General features: G+C 46.2%; 12 non-coding genes and 1 pseudogene across 12 annotated transcripts; all 13 read left to right on the forward strand.

Annotated features, from left to right (window-relative positions):
- The first annotated feature begins 3610 nt into the window (after positions 1-3610).
- LOC139644319 (U2 spliceosomal RNA) lies at positions 3611-3798 on the forward strand. The gene has a single exon (XR_011695184.1). It is a non-coding gene; the product is annotated as a U2 spliceosomal RNA (small nuclear RNA).
- A 343-nt stretch (positions 3799-4141) lies between these two features.
- On the forward strand, positions 4142-4257 carry LOC139644279 (U5 spliceosomal RNA). The gene has a single exon (XR_011695147.1). It is a non-coding gene; the product is annotated as a U5 spliceosomal RNA (small nuclear RNA).
- Positions 4258-4424: 167 nt separating this feature from the next.
- On the forward strand, positions 4425-4615 carry LOC139644305 (U2 spliceosomal RNA). Its single transcript, XR_011695172.1, has one exon. It is a non-coding gene; the product is annotated as a U2 spliceosomal RNA (small nuclear RNA).
- A 343-nt stretch (positions 4616-4958) lies between these two features.
- LOC139644280 (U5 spliceosomal RNA) lies at positions 4959-5074 on the forward strand. Its single transcript, XR_011695148.1, has one exon. It is a non-coding gene; the product is annotated as a U5 spliceosomal RNA (small nuclear RNA).
- Positions 5075-5241: 167 nt separating this feature from the next.
- LOC139644306 (U2 spliceosomal RNA) lies at positions 5242-5432 on the forward strand. Its single transcript, XR_011695173.1, has one exon. It is a non-coding gene; the product is annotated as a U2 spliceosomal RNA (small nuclear RNA).
- A 343-nt stretch (positions 5433-5775) lies between these two features.
- On the forward strand, positions 5776-5891 carry LOC139644281 (U5 spliceosomal RNA). Its single transcript, XR_011695149.1, has one exon. It is a non-coding gene; the product is annotated as a U5 spliceosomal RNA (small nuclear RNA).
- A 167-nt stretch (positions 5892-6058) lies between these two features.
- LOC139644314 (U2 spliceosomal RNA) lies at positions 6059-6249 on the forward strand. Its single transcript, XR_011695181.1, has one exon. It is a non-coding gene; the product is annotated as a U2 spliceosomal RNA (small nuclear RNA).
- A 343-nt stretch (positions 6250-6592) lies between these two features.
- LOC139644282 (U5 spliceosomal RNA) lies at positions 6593-6708 on the forward strand. The gene has a single exon (XR_011695150.1). It is a non-coding gene; the product is annotated as a U5 spliceosomal RNA (small nuclear RNA).
- A 167-nt stretch (positions 6709-6875) lies between these two features.
- Positions 6876-7066, forward strand: LOC139644307 (U2 spliceosomal RNA). Its single transcript, XR_011695174.1, has one exon. It is a non-coding gene; the product is annotated as a U2 spliceosomal RNA (small nuclear RNA).
- Positions 7067-7409: 343 nt separating this feature from the next.
- On the forward strand, positions 7410-7525 carry LOC139644283 (U5 spliceosomal RNA). The gene has a single exon (XR_011695151.1). It is a non-coding gene; the product is annotated as a U5 spliceosomal RNA (small nuclear RNA).
- Positions 7526-7692: 167 nt separating this feature from the next.
- Positions 7693-7883, forward strand: LOC139644308 (U2 spliceosomal RNA). Its single transcript, XR_011695175.1, has one exon. It is a non-coding gene; the product is annotated as a U2 spliceosomal RNA (small nuclear RNA).
- A 343-nt stretch (positions 7884-8226) lies between these two features.
- LOC139644284 (U5 spliceosomal RNA) lies at positions 8227-8342 on the forward strand. The gene has a single exon (XR_011695152.1). It is a non-coding gene; the product is annotated as a U5 spliceosomal RNA (small nuclear RNA).
- Positions 8343-12201: 3859 nt separating this feature from the next.
- LOC139644327 (U2 spliceosomal RNA) lies at positions 12202-12340 on the forward strand (annotated as a pseudogene).
- The last annotated feature ends 251 nt before the right edge of the window (positions 12341-12591 follow it).

Raw genomic sequence — 12591 nt, forward strand, 5'->3', positions numbered from 1 at the left:
CTTTATGTTTGTTACAGGAAGTCCATTTAAAAGATGAAAATGATTTATTTTTGTTTTCCAGAGAATGGGTTAAGGGTGATTCCAGGTGGAGCATTGGGGGGGTTCACTCTACAGGGGTGGGTGTATTATGTGGGGATGGTGAGATCAAAATTGTTGGGAGTTTCTCAATTGTACAGGGGAGAGTTTTGGTATTGGATATTGAATGGAGGGAGAGGAGGCTGAGAGTAGTTAATGTTTATGCAAATGTAGAGCCAAAGGGGAGAAAAGAACTGTTTGATAATTTAGATACAGTATTCATGACCAATAGTCACGTTATACTGGGAGGGGATTTTAATTCATCACTAGATGGCAATACTGCGAGCACTGTGCTTGGGAATTTGATAGCGAGGTATCAGATGGTAGACTCCTATAGGAAAGTCCACCCTTTAGAACCAGGGTTCACGTGGGCAAATAGTAGAGGGGCTAAAAGTCGGATTGATTATGTTTTCTGCCCTGCGGATTTAAGGGTGACTTCGGTTCATACCTCCCCTGTTTTTTACTCGGATCATGAAATGTTGATTGTTGAGGTGAATGTAATAGTAGTACCTTTTGGGAAAGGATACTGGAAGCTGAATAATCAAATTCTGGCAGATGTTCAGTTTAGGAAAACTTTTCGGGCCTTCTTTAAAAAATGTATGGAGGTGAAATCATTCTACCTTGAGGTGACTGAGTGGTGGGAAAGTACCAAAACAAGAATTAAACATTTTGTACAGACATATGCAAGGGAGAAGAAGAGACTGGAATTTAAAGAGTACTACCAGGTGCAGAAAGAAGTAGAAAACATAATTGTACAAAGAAACACAGATAACGCTGTAGACTATGAGACATTGAATTACTTGCAAAATAAGCAGCAGTTGTTCTTTCAAAGGAGAGCTGAAGCATTTAAGTTCAGAAGCTCAAGGGAGAAATGGGAGAAAAACGAAAGATGCTCTTCTTATTTTTTTAAGCACTCTAAGAGTAAGGCGAAGAGAAGATGCATTTCCTCCCTCCTGAATGGTAAGGGAGAGGAGGTTAGGGCCACAAAAGAGATGTTGGAGGTAGCAACAGCGCATTTTTCTAATTTTTTTTGTGAGGTTGAGGTTGATAGCGAAAACGGAACGAGCGTGTTGCGTAATATTGACAATGAGGTACCTGCAGACTTAAAAGAGCAGTTGGAAAGGGATCTGGAATTGGATGAAGTATATAGAGCGCTTAAATCGATGAAGGATGGTAAGGTTCCGGGAATTGATGGTCTCACAAAGGAATTTTATCTAGCGTTTTGGGATGTAGTTGGCCCGGTATTGTTAGAACTATTTAGATGTATATGTCAGAAGGGACAGATGGGGAAAACCATGTGCGAGGGGGTCATTTCACTTCTTTACAAAAAGGGTGACAATAGGATGCTAGCCAATTACAGGCCCCTGACGATGCTATGTACAGATTATAAAATTTTTAGCAAGGTGCTGACCAGCCGATTGGGATCTGCCCTGCCACATGTTATTGGGTCGGACCAAACTTGTGCTGTTGAAGGTAGACAAATTTGTTGGAATACACAGTTACACAGAGATGTGCAAGCATATGCCCAGGATAGAAATCTATCTTTTATAGTCCTAAGCTTGGACCAAGAAAAAGCATTCGATAGAGTCAACCACAAGTTTTTGTTTAGAATTTTGGAGAAGTTTGGCTACGGTAAACGTTTTTTGAGTTGGCTTAACATCCTTTATACCAATGTGGGAAGCAGAGTGAACGTGAATGGCCACTTGGGAGAAGTGTTCAGACAGGCCAGGGGTGTCCGTCAGGGGTGCCCATGCTCAGCTTTGTTGTATGTAGTATTTATAGAGGTGTTGGCATGCGCAATAAGAAAGAACAAAAATATCAGGGGTGTATGCCTGCCAGGAGGCGAGTCGTTGATCATGTCACTGTACGCGGATGACACAGTATTGTATCTTGAAAATGATTTGTGTTTAAGGGAAGCCATGAGGGTTATTGAAGCCTTTTCTTATGCCTCAGGGGCTAAAATCAACAGGGGAAAGTCGCAAGTAAAGTACTTGGGAAAGTGGAGTAATAGAAGGGAGGCCCCTTGTGATCTAGCCCTTTGCACTGGCCCTATAACCATTTTAGGGATTTCTTATGGCAATGAGGATGATGCAAAAACAAACTGGGAGACACGACTAGCTAAGGTGACGACAAAACTTAATTTGTGGGGGCTAAGGAGATTGACCATCAGTGGTAAGATATTAGCCGTTAAAGCAGATATACTCCCGTCTCTATTGCATTTAGCTTTGGTTTTTCCCATGCCGGCATTAATTGGCCTGAAATTGCATAAAGCCATTTTTAAGTTTTTGTGGGGAGGTTATGAGTACTTGAAAAGGGATCAGATGTATCAGCCCATTGAGAGGGGAGGGAGAGACTTACCCAACCTAGCCCTGAAACTGAAAGTGCTATTTTATACTTGTGCTTGCAGACTATTGGTGTCGTCACCTGTGCACAAGTGCCAATTCTTGCTTAGATTTTGGCTTGCTGTTCCCCTTAAGTCTGTGATGGGTGTTTGGGACAATAGTTCCCCAAAATCTGAGCAAATACCAACATATCTTATGAAAATAATTAGATGGGCCAAAAAGCACCGAGAATGTTTAGATAAGCAGCTTGCATTTGATCACAAGAAGCTTTATGCTAAAATGATAGAGAAGCTGGACCCCAGGGACTCAATCCATATACCCCGGGAAGTGTGGAAGAGAGTCCAGAATAAGGAGTTAGATAATAGATTGAAGGATTTTAATTGGTTGGCCCTGCACAAGCGGTTTGCGGTGAGAAATACAATGTACAATCATGGGTTGACAGCCAACAAGTGGTGCCCAAGGGTGAATTGTAATGGTGTTGAGACAATTGAACATGTACTGTGGGAATGTCTGTTTGCTCAGCAAGTATGGAAGAAGCTTGGTCAAAAGTTTTTAATTTTAAAAGGTATAAGTTGGACGAAAACCCAAGAAATGGAATTTAAAATAGAGAAGGGGCAGTTGAGCAAAGTAATTCTCCTTGTGTCACTAGTAAGAGCCAAGCTATGGGAGGTTAGGTGTAGTACAGTGAACAGAGACACCAAGTGGACAGTGGCAGGTATTGCTAGGAATATAGAAGGTGCCCTCCAAAGACAGCTTCTCCTAGAGATTGAGAAGTGGGGTATAGACTCCATTAAAAGTAAATGGAAAGTAATTTACACAAATATGGAAGACTGAAAGCAAAATACAAAAACCTTTTGGTGTCTGTTTTCCAGGGCTAAAATATGTCATAAAGAAGGGTATGATAGAAATATTATTTGCATGTTGGTATAGCCTTTTGATCCTCAGAGAGAAGAGAAACAGTGGCCGGTAAAGCCCAGATGGGTTTTTTCTTTTTTTGCAACTGTTGGCTGTGAGCTATAGTGTTTTTTCTTTGGGCAGCTCAGGCACAATTAACATGATTTGATGTGTTTCTATGATTTATTTGAGGGTGGCCGTATGGAATTTGAGTTATAGAATGTGTCGGTAAACTAAGCCGATGTACTAAGGGACTAATGTATCGTGGAATATTGTATTGTGTGACTTCTATATACTGAAGATTTGAAGGTGTCAATAAACTATTTCCAAAAAATCTGTTCTTATCAGTTTAATATCTGATACGTCCTCTATAAGGGGACAACATATTAAACGGATTTTTAGGAGCAGGAGTCGAAAAAGGGGCTTGCTCCGTTCGCTCCACGCATCGACCCGGTATTGCAGTGCCGCTGGGAACGGTGCACCCTTCTCTCGCTCTGTGGAAAAGCAAAATCTGAAAACGTGGACAGCCGGTCTGCAAGTCCTACCTAATATCTAATATCTGATATCTGACCGGAAGACCAAGAACAAAGTGGACGGCATTTCTGTGCGCCTGGAAACTGGTCAAAGCAGTCTGTGCTGCGTTTTGTCGGAGGTGAATTTCCGGGTCATCGGATTGGATTAGGCTCAGGCTCCCGAGAAGGCGGGGTGGAGTGCCAGCAAAGGTGTGGCCTGTACTTTGCCATGCAGCTAGCCCAACAGGGGGGAGCACCGTGAAGCTGTTGACCGAGACGACTAGGGTCTTTGGCCGCTCTTGCGGAGAGAGGCTGTACTTACTCTGGTTTCTCTTCATAACGTACAAGTCTTTCGCCTTTTACTAAAGACTTCCGTGGAGAGTAACACCAAAGAGTTAAACGTATTTTTGGCGGGCTTAGCGCTTTGGCTGAGCCCTGTACAGTTGTGCAAGGAAACAGAAAACTAGGTCAGCAGATACGCCAGAGACTCCGTGGGCGGAGGTGCTAAGCACCAGCAATTGTTATGGTAAAAGACTGCGACACCCCGACGAGGACGGACCGGACCGGAGGGGCGGCCTTGTGCTGCCAACGGCAGGGGGTTATCGCTTCTCGGCCTTTTGGCTAAGATCAAGTGTAGTATCTGTTCTTATCAGTTTAATATCTGATACGTCCTCTATAAGGGGACAACATATTAAACGGATTTTTAGGAGCAGGAGTCGAAAAAGGGGCTTGCTCCGTTCGCTCCACGCATCGACCCGGTATTGCAGTGCCGCTGGGAACGGTGCACCCTTCTCTCGCTCTGTGGAAAAGCAAAATCTGAAAACGTGGACAGCCGGTCTGCAAGTCCTACCTAATATCTAATATCTGATATCTGACCGGAAGACCAAGAACAAAGTGGACGGCATTTCTGTGCGCCTGGAAACTGGTCAAAGCAGTCTGTGCTGCGTTTTGTCGGAGGTGAATTTCCGGGTCATCGGATTGGATTAGGCTCAGGCTCCCGAGAAGGCGGGGTGGAGTGCCAGCAAAGGTGTGGCCTGTACTTTGCCATGCAGCTAGCCCAACAGGGGGGAGCACCGTGAAGCTGTTGACCGAGACGACTAGGGTCTTTGGCCGCTCTTGCGGAGAGAGGCTGTACTTACTCTGGTTTCTCTTCATAACGTACAAGTCTTTCGCCTTTTACTAAAGACTTCCGTGGAGAGTAACACCAAAGAGTTAAACGTATTTTTGGCGGGCTTAGCGCTTTGGCTGAGCCCTGTACAGTTGTGCAAGGAAACAGAAAACTAGGTCAGCAGATACGCCAGAGACTCCGTGGGCGGAGGTGCTAAGCACCAGCAATTGTTATGGTAAAAGACTGCAACACCCCGACGAGGACGGACCGGACCGGAGGGGCGGCCTTGTGCTGCCAACGGCAGGGGGTTATCGCTTCTCGGCCTTTTGGCTAAGATCAAGTGTAGTATCTGTTCTTATCAGTTTAATATCTGATACGTCCTCTATAAGGGGACAACATATTAAACGGATTTTTAGGAGCAGGAGTCGAAAAAGGGGCTTGCTCCGTTCGCTCCACGCATCGACCCGGTATTGCAGTGCCGCTGGGAACGGTGCACCCTTCTCTCGCTCTGTGGAAAAGCAAAATCTGAAAACGTGGACAGCCGGTCTGCAAGTCCTACCTAATATCTAATATCTGATATCTGACCGGAAGACCAAGAACAAAGTGGACGGCATTTCTGTGCGCCTGGAAACTGGTCAAAGCAGTCTGTGCTGCGTTTTGTCGGAGGTGAATTTCCGGGTCATCGGATTGGATTAGGCTCAGGCTCCCGAGAAGGCGGGGTGGAGTGCCAGCAAAGGTGTGGCCTGTACTTTGCCATGCAGCTAGCCCAACAGGGGGGAGCACCGTGAAGCTGTTGACCGAGACGACTAGGGTCTCTGGCCGCTCTTGCGGAGAGAGGCTGTACTTACTCTGGTTTCTCTTCATAACGTACAAGTCTTTCGCCTTTTACTAAAGACTTCCGTGGAGAGTAACACCAAAGAGTTAAACGTATTTTTGGCGGGCTTAGCGCTTTGGCTGAGCCCTGGACAGTTGTGCAAGGAAACAGAAAACTAGGTCAGCAGATACGCCAGAGACTCCGTGGGCGGAGGTGCTAAGCACCAGCAATTGTTATGGTAAAAGACTGCGACACCCCGACGAGGACGGACCGGACCGGAGGGGCGGCCTTGTGCTGCCAACGGCAGGGGGTTATCGTTTCTCGGCCTTTTGGCTAAGATCAAGTGTAGTATCTGTTCTTATCAGTTTAATATCTGATACGTCCTCTATAAGGGGACAACATATTAAACGGATTTTTAGGAGCAGGAGTCGAAAAAGGGGCTTGCTCCGTTCGCTCCACGCATCGACCCGGTATTGCAGTGCCGCTGGGAACGGTGCACCCTTCTCTCGCTCTGTGGAAAAGCAAAATCTGAAAACGTGGACAGCCGGTCTGCAAGTCCTACCTAATATCTAATATCTGATATCTGACCGGAAGACCAAGAACAAAGTGGACGGCATTTCTGTGCGCCTGGAAACTGGTCAAAGCAGTCTGTGCTGCGTTTTGTCGGAGGTGAATTTCCGGGTCATCGGATTGGATTAGGCTCAGGCTCCCGAGAAGGCGGGGTGGAGTGCCAGCAAAGGTGTGGCCTGTACTTTGCCATGCAGCTAGCCCAACAGGGGGGAGCACCGTGAAGCTGTTGACCGAGACGACTAGGGTCTTTGGCCGCTCTTGCGGAGAGAGGCTGTACTTACTCTGGTTTCTCTTCATAACGTACAAGTCTTTCGCCTTTTACTAAAGACTTCCGTGGAGAGTAACACCAAAGAGTTAAACGTATTTTTGGCGGGCTTAGCGCTTTGGCTGAGCCCTGGACAGTTGTGCAAGGAAACAGAAAACTAGGTCAGCAGATACGCCAGAGACTCCGTGGGCGGAGGTGCTAAGCACCAGCAATTGTTATGGTAAAAGACTGCGACACCCCGACGAGGACGGACCGGACCGGAGGGGCGGCCTTGTGCTGCCAACGGCAGGGGGTTATCGCTTCTCGGCCTTTTGGCTAAGATCAAGTGTAGTATCTGTTCTTATCAGTTTAATATCTGATACGTCCTCTATAAGGGGACAACATATTAAACGGATTTTTAGGAGCAGGAGTCGAAAAAGGGGCTTGCTCCGTTCGCTCCACGCATCGACCCGGTATTGCAGTGCCGCTGGGAACGGTGCACCCTTCTCTCGCTCTGTGGAAAAGCAAAATCTGAAAACGTGGACAGCCGGTCTGCAAGTCCTACCTAATATCTAATATCTGATATCTGACCGGAAGACCAAGAACAAAGTGGACGGCATTTCTGTGCGCCTGGAAACTGGTCAAAGCAGTCTGTGCTGCGTTTTGTCGGAGGTGAATTTCCGGGTCATCGGATTGGATTAGGCTCAGGCTCCCGAGAAGGCGGGGTGGAGTGCCAGCAAAGGTGTGGCCTGTACTTTGCCATGCAGCTAGCCCAACAGGGGGGAGCACCGTGAAGCTGTTGACCGAGACGACTAGGGTCTTTGGCCGCTCTTGCGGAGAGAGGCTGTACTTACTCTGGTTTCTCTTCATAACGTACAAGTCTTTCGCCTTTTACTAAAGACTTCCGTGGAGAGTAACACCAAAGAGTTAAACGTATTTTTGGCGGGCTTAGCGCTTTGGCTGAGCCCTGGACAGTTGTGCAAGGAAACAGAAAACTAGGTCAGCAGATACGCCAGAGACTCCGTGGGCGGAGGTGCTAAGCACCAGCAATTGTTATGGTAAAAGACTGCGACACCCCGACGAGGACGGACCGGACCGGAGGGGCGGCCTTGTGCTGCCAACGGCAGGGGGTTATCGCTTCTCGGCCTTTTGGCTAAGATCAAGTGTAGTATCTGTTCTTATCAGTTTAATATCTGATACGTCCTCTATAAGGGGACAACATATTAAACGGATTTTTAGGAGCAGGAGTCGAAAAAGGGGCTTGCTCCGTTCGCTCCACGCATCGACCCGGTATTGCAGTGCCGCTGGGAACGGTGCACCCTTCTCTCGCTCTGTGGAAAAGCAAAATCTGAAAACGTGGACAGCCGGTCTGCAAGTCCTACCTAATATCTAATATCTGATATCTGACCGGAAGACCAAGAACAAAGTGGACGGCATTTCTGTGCGCCTGGAAACTGGTCAAAGCAGTCTGTGCTGCGTTTTGTCGGAGGTGAATTTCCGGGTCATCGGATTGGATTAGGCTCAGGCTCCCGAGAAGGCGGGGTGGAGTGCCAGCAAAGGTGTGGCCTGTACTTTGCCATGCAGCTAGCCCAACAGGGGGGAGCACCGTGAAGCTGTTGACCGAGACGACTAGGGTCTTTGGCCGCTCTTGCGGAGAGAGGCTGTACTTACTCTGGTTTCTCTTCATAACGTACAAGTCTTTCGCCTTTTACTAAAGACTTCCGTGGAGAGTAACACCAAAGAGTTAAACGTATTTTTGGCGGGCTTAGCGCTTTGGCTGAGCCCTGGACAGTTGTGCAAGGAAACAGAAAACTAGGTCAGCAGATACGCCAGAGACTCCGTGGGCGGAGGTGCTAAGCACCAGCAATTGTTATGGTAAAAGACTGCGACACCCCGACGAGGACGGACCGGACCGGAGGGGCGGCCTTGTGCTGCCAACGGCAGGGGGTTATCGCTTCTCGGCCTTTTGGCTAAGATCATGTAGTTGAAAGTGTGGAGCGATCGCCCTTCATTATGCCATCATCGGCGGCTGAACAGCAGGCATTAGCCGTGCTGAAAAATACGCTACGTTTTGTGTGGAAAGTGAAAGACGCCGAGATGATGAGTAGATACAGCTTTGGAAAAGAGATCCTTTTTGGGGCCTTGTGTTTAAAAGTTGATGATCTGAGGGGCGGCCTTGTGCTGCCAACGGCAGGGGGTTATCGCTTCTCGGGCTTTTGGCTAAGACTGTGATCACCTCCTGCTGGTCATAAAAATTCTTGCATGTTGTGGCATTGATTGTTACCCACAATTGGGAGGATAATATATTTAAGTGAAAAGTATTACAATTTTTGTGGTTGTATTTCTTTCACGAACAGGAATTCTTCGGCTCAGAGTCTTTGCTTACTTGTATTCAGATTTTCACGAAGACCAAACCACCCGAGAAAAGGTAGGTTTTGTATTTCACCTTTTAGTAGTGATTTCACTGTTTTACTTCCCTTTGAGCCCTTTTTTTAGTTCTTTGGTAGTTTTTGTACGTGGTCGTTTAGATTTCTTAATTGTTCTTAACGTGTGTTGTCCCCACCATGTCGGCTGGCCAGGCCGGCATGTGGAGGCACCACAGCGTGCGTTTTAAATTGAAAGAAAAAGATGGCAGGCTCCTGGAGATGTCCAGAATGGACTTCTCCAGGAAGCTTATACAAAAGGCATTAGGTTTCAAGGCAAAGGACTTGAACTGTATTTTGACCCTTCCCTTCAACAAAGGGTTTGATGTAAGTTTCGGATCCGCTATTGTGCTTCGAGAATTCTGGACACGCTTTGAAAATGTAAAAACCCAGTTTTCTGCCTTCAATGATGAGAAACTGACTGACAATGCCTCAAAAGTATTGCCAGAATGTTCAATGAGACAGTGAATGCAGATGACATTTGTTTGTGGCTGGGAAGATATTGCACTGTTAAGGGGCCAGGCTACCAAAGTGAGAGATGAGGATGGCATTTGGACTTGCGCCTGGAGGGTCCCCATCCAATACTGGCAGAACCCCCAGGGCTACCAAGGCCTGAAACATCTGCCATCAATGGTAGTTCTGGGAGACAACAGAGGCTACATTCACTACCAGGGACAACCCAAGCTCTGCCGCAAGTGTGGTGAGCATGGGCACCTGGTAGAAGCATGCCAAAAAATTGTTTGTGGGAAGTGTAGAGAAATTGGGCATGTTTTTGAGCAGTGTCCAAATGGCAGAAAGTGTAATCTTTGTGGAGAGTCAAATCACATCTTCAGAGATTGCCCAAAATCCTTTGCCAACAAGCTAAAGGCTAACAAGAAGACCGAAGAATGAGGAACAAGAGGGTGGACAAAGGGAGGCAGTTGGAGAGCAAATTGAAGAGGCTGGGCTAGAAGATTCAAATCTCCCGCCAAATCCTGAGGTTGGAGGAGAGGGATCAGGTGAGGCGGAAGAGGGGGAGGGGCCTATTATTGCCCCACAAATGGAGAGTACTGAGGGAGAGGAGGCAATACAGGCAAAGAGCAGAGCTGAAAATGATGGCCCCCTCCCCAACTCCCAGCAAATCAAGAGGCCTGCCTCAGAATTGTCCTCTGAGACTCTGGGAATCTCAGAGAAGTGGGGGAGAGCTGTGTACTCCTCAGACAACTCGTCTGTGGAGGAGTCCAGAGTCTTCCCCTCAAATTCTCCAAACCAGGTCTCCGTTTTAAAGGTAGCTCTGCAATCAACCCCTAAGGACTCCATACTGAACGCGGCATTACCCCCAAGACCAGCTGCCAGAGTCCGGAAAGGGAATGGAGCTCAGACCCCTCTCCTTCCCCCCATAAAAGGAAAGGAAGAGCTGCATTCACAATTATTTGGTTGACTGCCTTTCTCTTATAGTTTTTTAACCCTGTTATCTTAATTCTTTTAAACTGTCATGCCTGTTTTTTCAAACATTATACACATGACCCTCATCATTTCCACCCTTAATGTGAGAAGTGTGAGGTCGGGAGTTAGAGCCACAACAGTTTTATCCTTTCTTAGTGCTTTTACAGTTTTTTCTGAATGCTTAAACACTAACAGTGATTCTTGAAGCACTATCTCTGAAACCATTAACACTTGTAGCCAATGCATTTACCAAGTGTGCCAAACTGATTGCACGTTCTCTGCTTTACACTCAGTTTGTCATTTTATAACACACTTTTTGCAAAACTGTAAACACAACTCACTGTTTTGCACTCAGTTTGCAATTTACTGTAATATGTAACACACTTCTAGCAACACTGTAAACTTATGGCCAGACCCACAAAGAAGGCGAGATTTAGCCTAATGTTTTCGATTCTGTTTCTAGCACAAATGTTTTTGTTTTCTTCTACTGCGCTTTTGTTGTTTGAGGAGTGTTACTGTAGAACATTTTGAGAAAAAAAAAATGTAAATAACTTTTTCCTCTTATTTGTATTGATAGTGTGTTATGTTTGGAATACACATCCATACTTTAACCATTTGGATACCTGTGTGTATGTGTGTTGACTACATGTATGACAAAACTTCATTGCAAACTGCTATGCCCTGCACACAGAAAAAGCAAAAGCCACAAGTGTTTTTCATTTATACTATCAGTGCGTAGTTGGTGCTTCGTGTGCTTATTCAAATGATGGTTTGTGTGTACTGTATTCATGCAAAAACACACTTTTTTAAAAGAGTTTGAAGAGTTTTGCAAGAATTGTTTGCTTTTGCAAGAGATGTATAATGTTTTCCTGGTTTGGTGTAAGGTTTTGTGGTTAGTGTGTAGAGTTTTGCAAAAATAGCCCAAAGTTTCAAAGATAGTGCCTAAGCAATCAGAAAAAACTGTAATGCAGATGTGTTTTTACTCCAGGAGTGCGCCATACTGTTTTTAAAACACTATAGGGAATGGGAGGAGAAGTGGCCACAAGAATCCATATGGAGCGGATCAAATGAAAACAGGAATGATGGAGTGGCCATTTTACTTAAAAACCCCTCCATTCTGGTGAAGGGCAACACTGTGGTGAGAGACGGGTGGGCACTTTTAGCACATCTGACGTACATGGGAAAGGATTTTAACGTACTAAATATTTATGGTTTTAACGACAGAAACGACAGGTATGACCTTTTAGAAGACGTGCGTCCCACTTGCTGGGTAGGGCACCGCTGGTGGTAGGAGGGGATTTTAACTGTGTTTTATCCAGCAAGGATAGGAAGGGGGCAGGGGAGGATTTTAAAATTGACAAAACATTGTGTTTATTACAGGGCTTATGCAGGGATGTTAAACTCCACGACTGTTTTAAAATCATGCATCCCGGAGAGGAAGGCTTCACCTGGTTCAGTGGTGATGGCAACAGAGCCTCTCGCATAGACTATATTTTTACAAGGGACTGCCTGCCAACCGATGCTAGATTGACCCCTGTTTTCTTCTCTGATCACATAATGCTCTCCTGCACCCTCTCACCTTTTTCAGGTTTGTGGTCTGTGGAAGCTCAACTGCTCCCTGTTAGAGGATAGGGAGTTAGTTAGCCAGTTCAGGGAGCAGTATAAAGAGTGGCAGACCCTTCAAGACTTGTACGACACACGTGCACACTGGTGGGAAATGGTGAAGTGAAAGACACCCCGACGAGGACGGACCGGACCGGAGGGGCGGCCTTGTGCTGCCAACAGCAGGGGGTTATCGCTTTTCGGCCTTTTGGCAAAGATCAAGTGTAGTATCTGTTCTTATCAGAGTATAAAGAGTGGCAGACCCTTCAAGACTTGTACGATACAAGTGCACACTGGTGGGAAATGGTGAAGGGAAAGACCCAGACTTTTTTTAGAAAGGCAGGTAAGAGGAAAAAAGATAGGGAAAACAGACGCATGCTGGGACTGCAGAAGCGACTACAGCGCTATTTTAAACTACAGCAACAGGGCATGGATTTTAGTGAAGACATTAAACAAGTCAAAACAGAAATGTCGGTTTTAGCAGACATTAAAAGTAAGGGTGTCATTCTAAGAAGTAAGGAAAGGGAGATCGAGGAGGGGGAAAAGTGTACCAGATATTTTTTTAAGAAAATTGTCAATAAA

The sequence above is a fragment of the Centroberyx affinis genome, unplaced genomic scaffold, assembly GCF_046629955.1.
Source record: "Centroberyx affinis isolate AG114_WGS23_722 - 3 ecotype Tasmania unplaced genomic scaffold, CSIRO-AGI_Caff_v1 ptg000721l_1, whole genome shotgun sequence".
NCBI lineage: Eukaryota > Metazoa > Chordata > Actinopteri > Beryciformes > Berycidae > Centroberyx > Centroberyx affinis.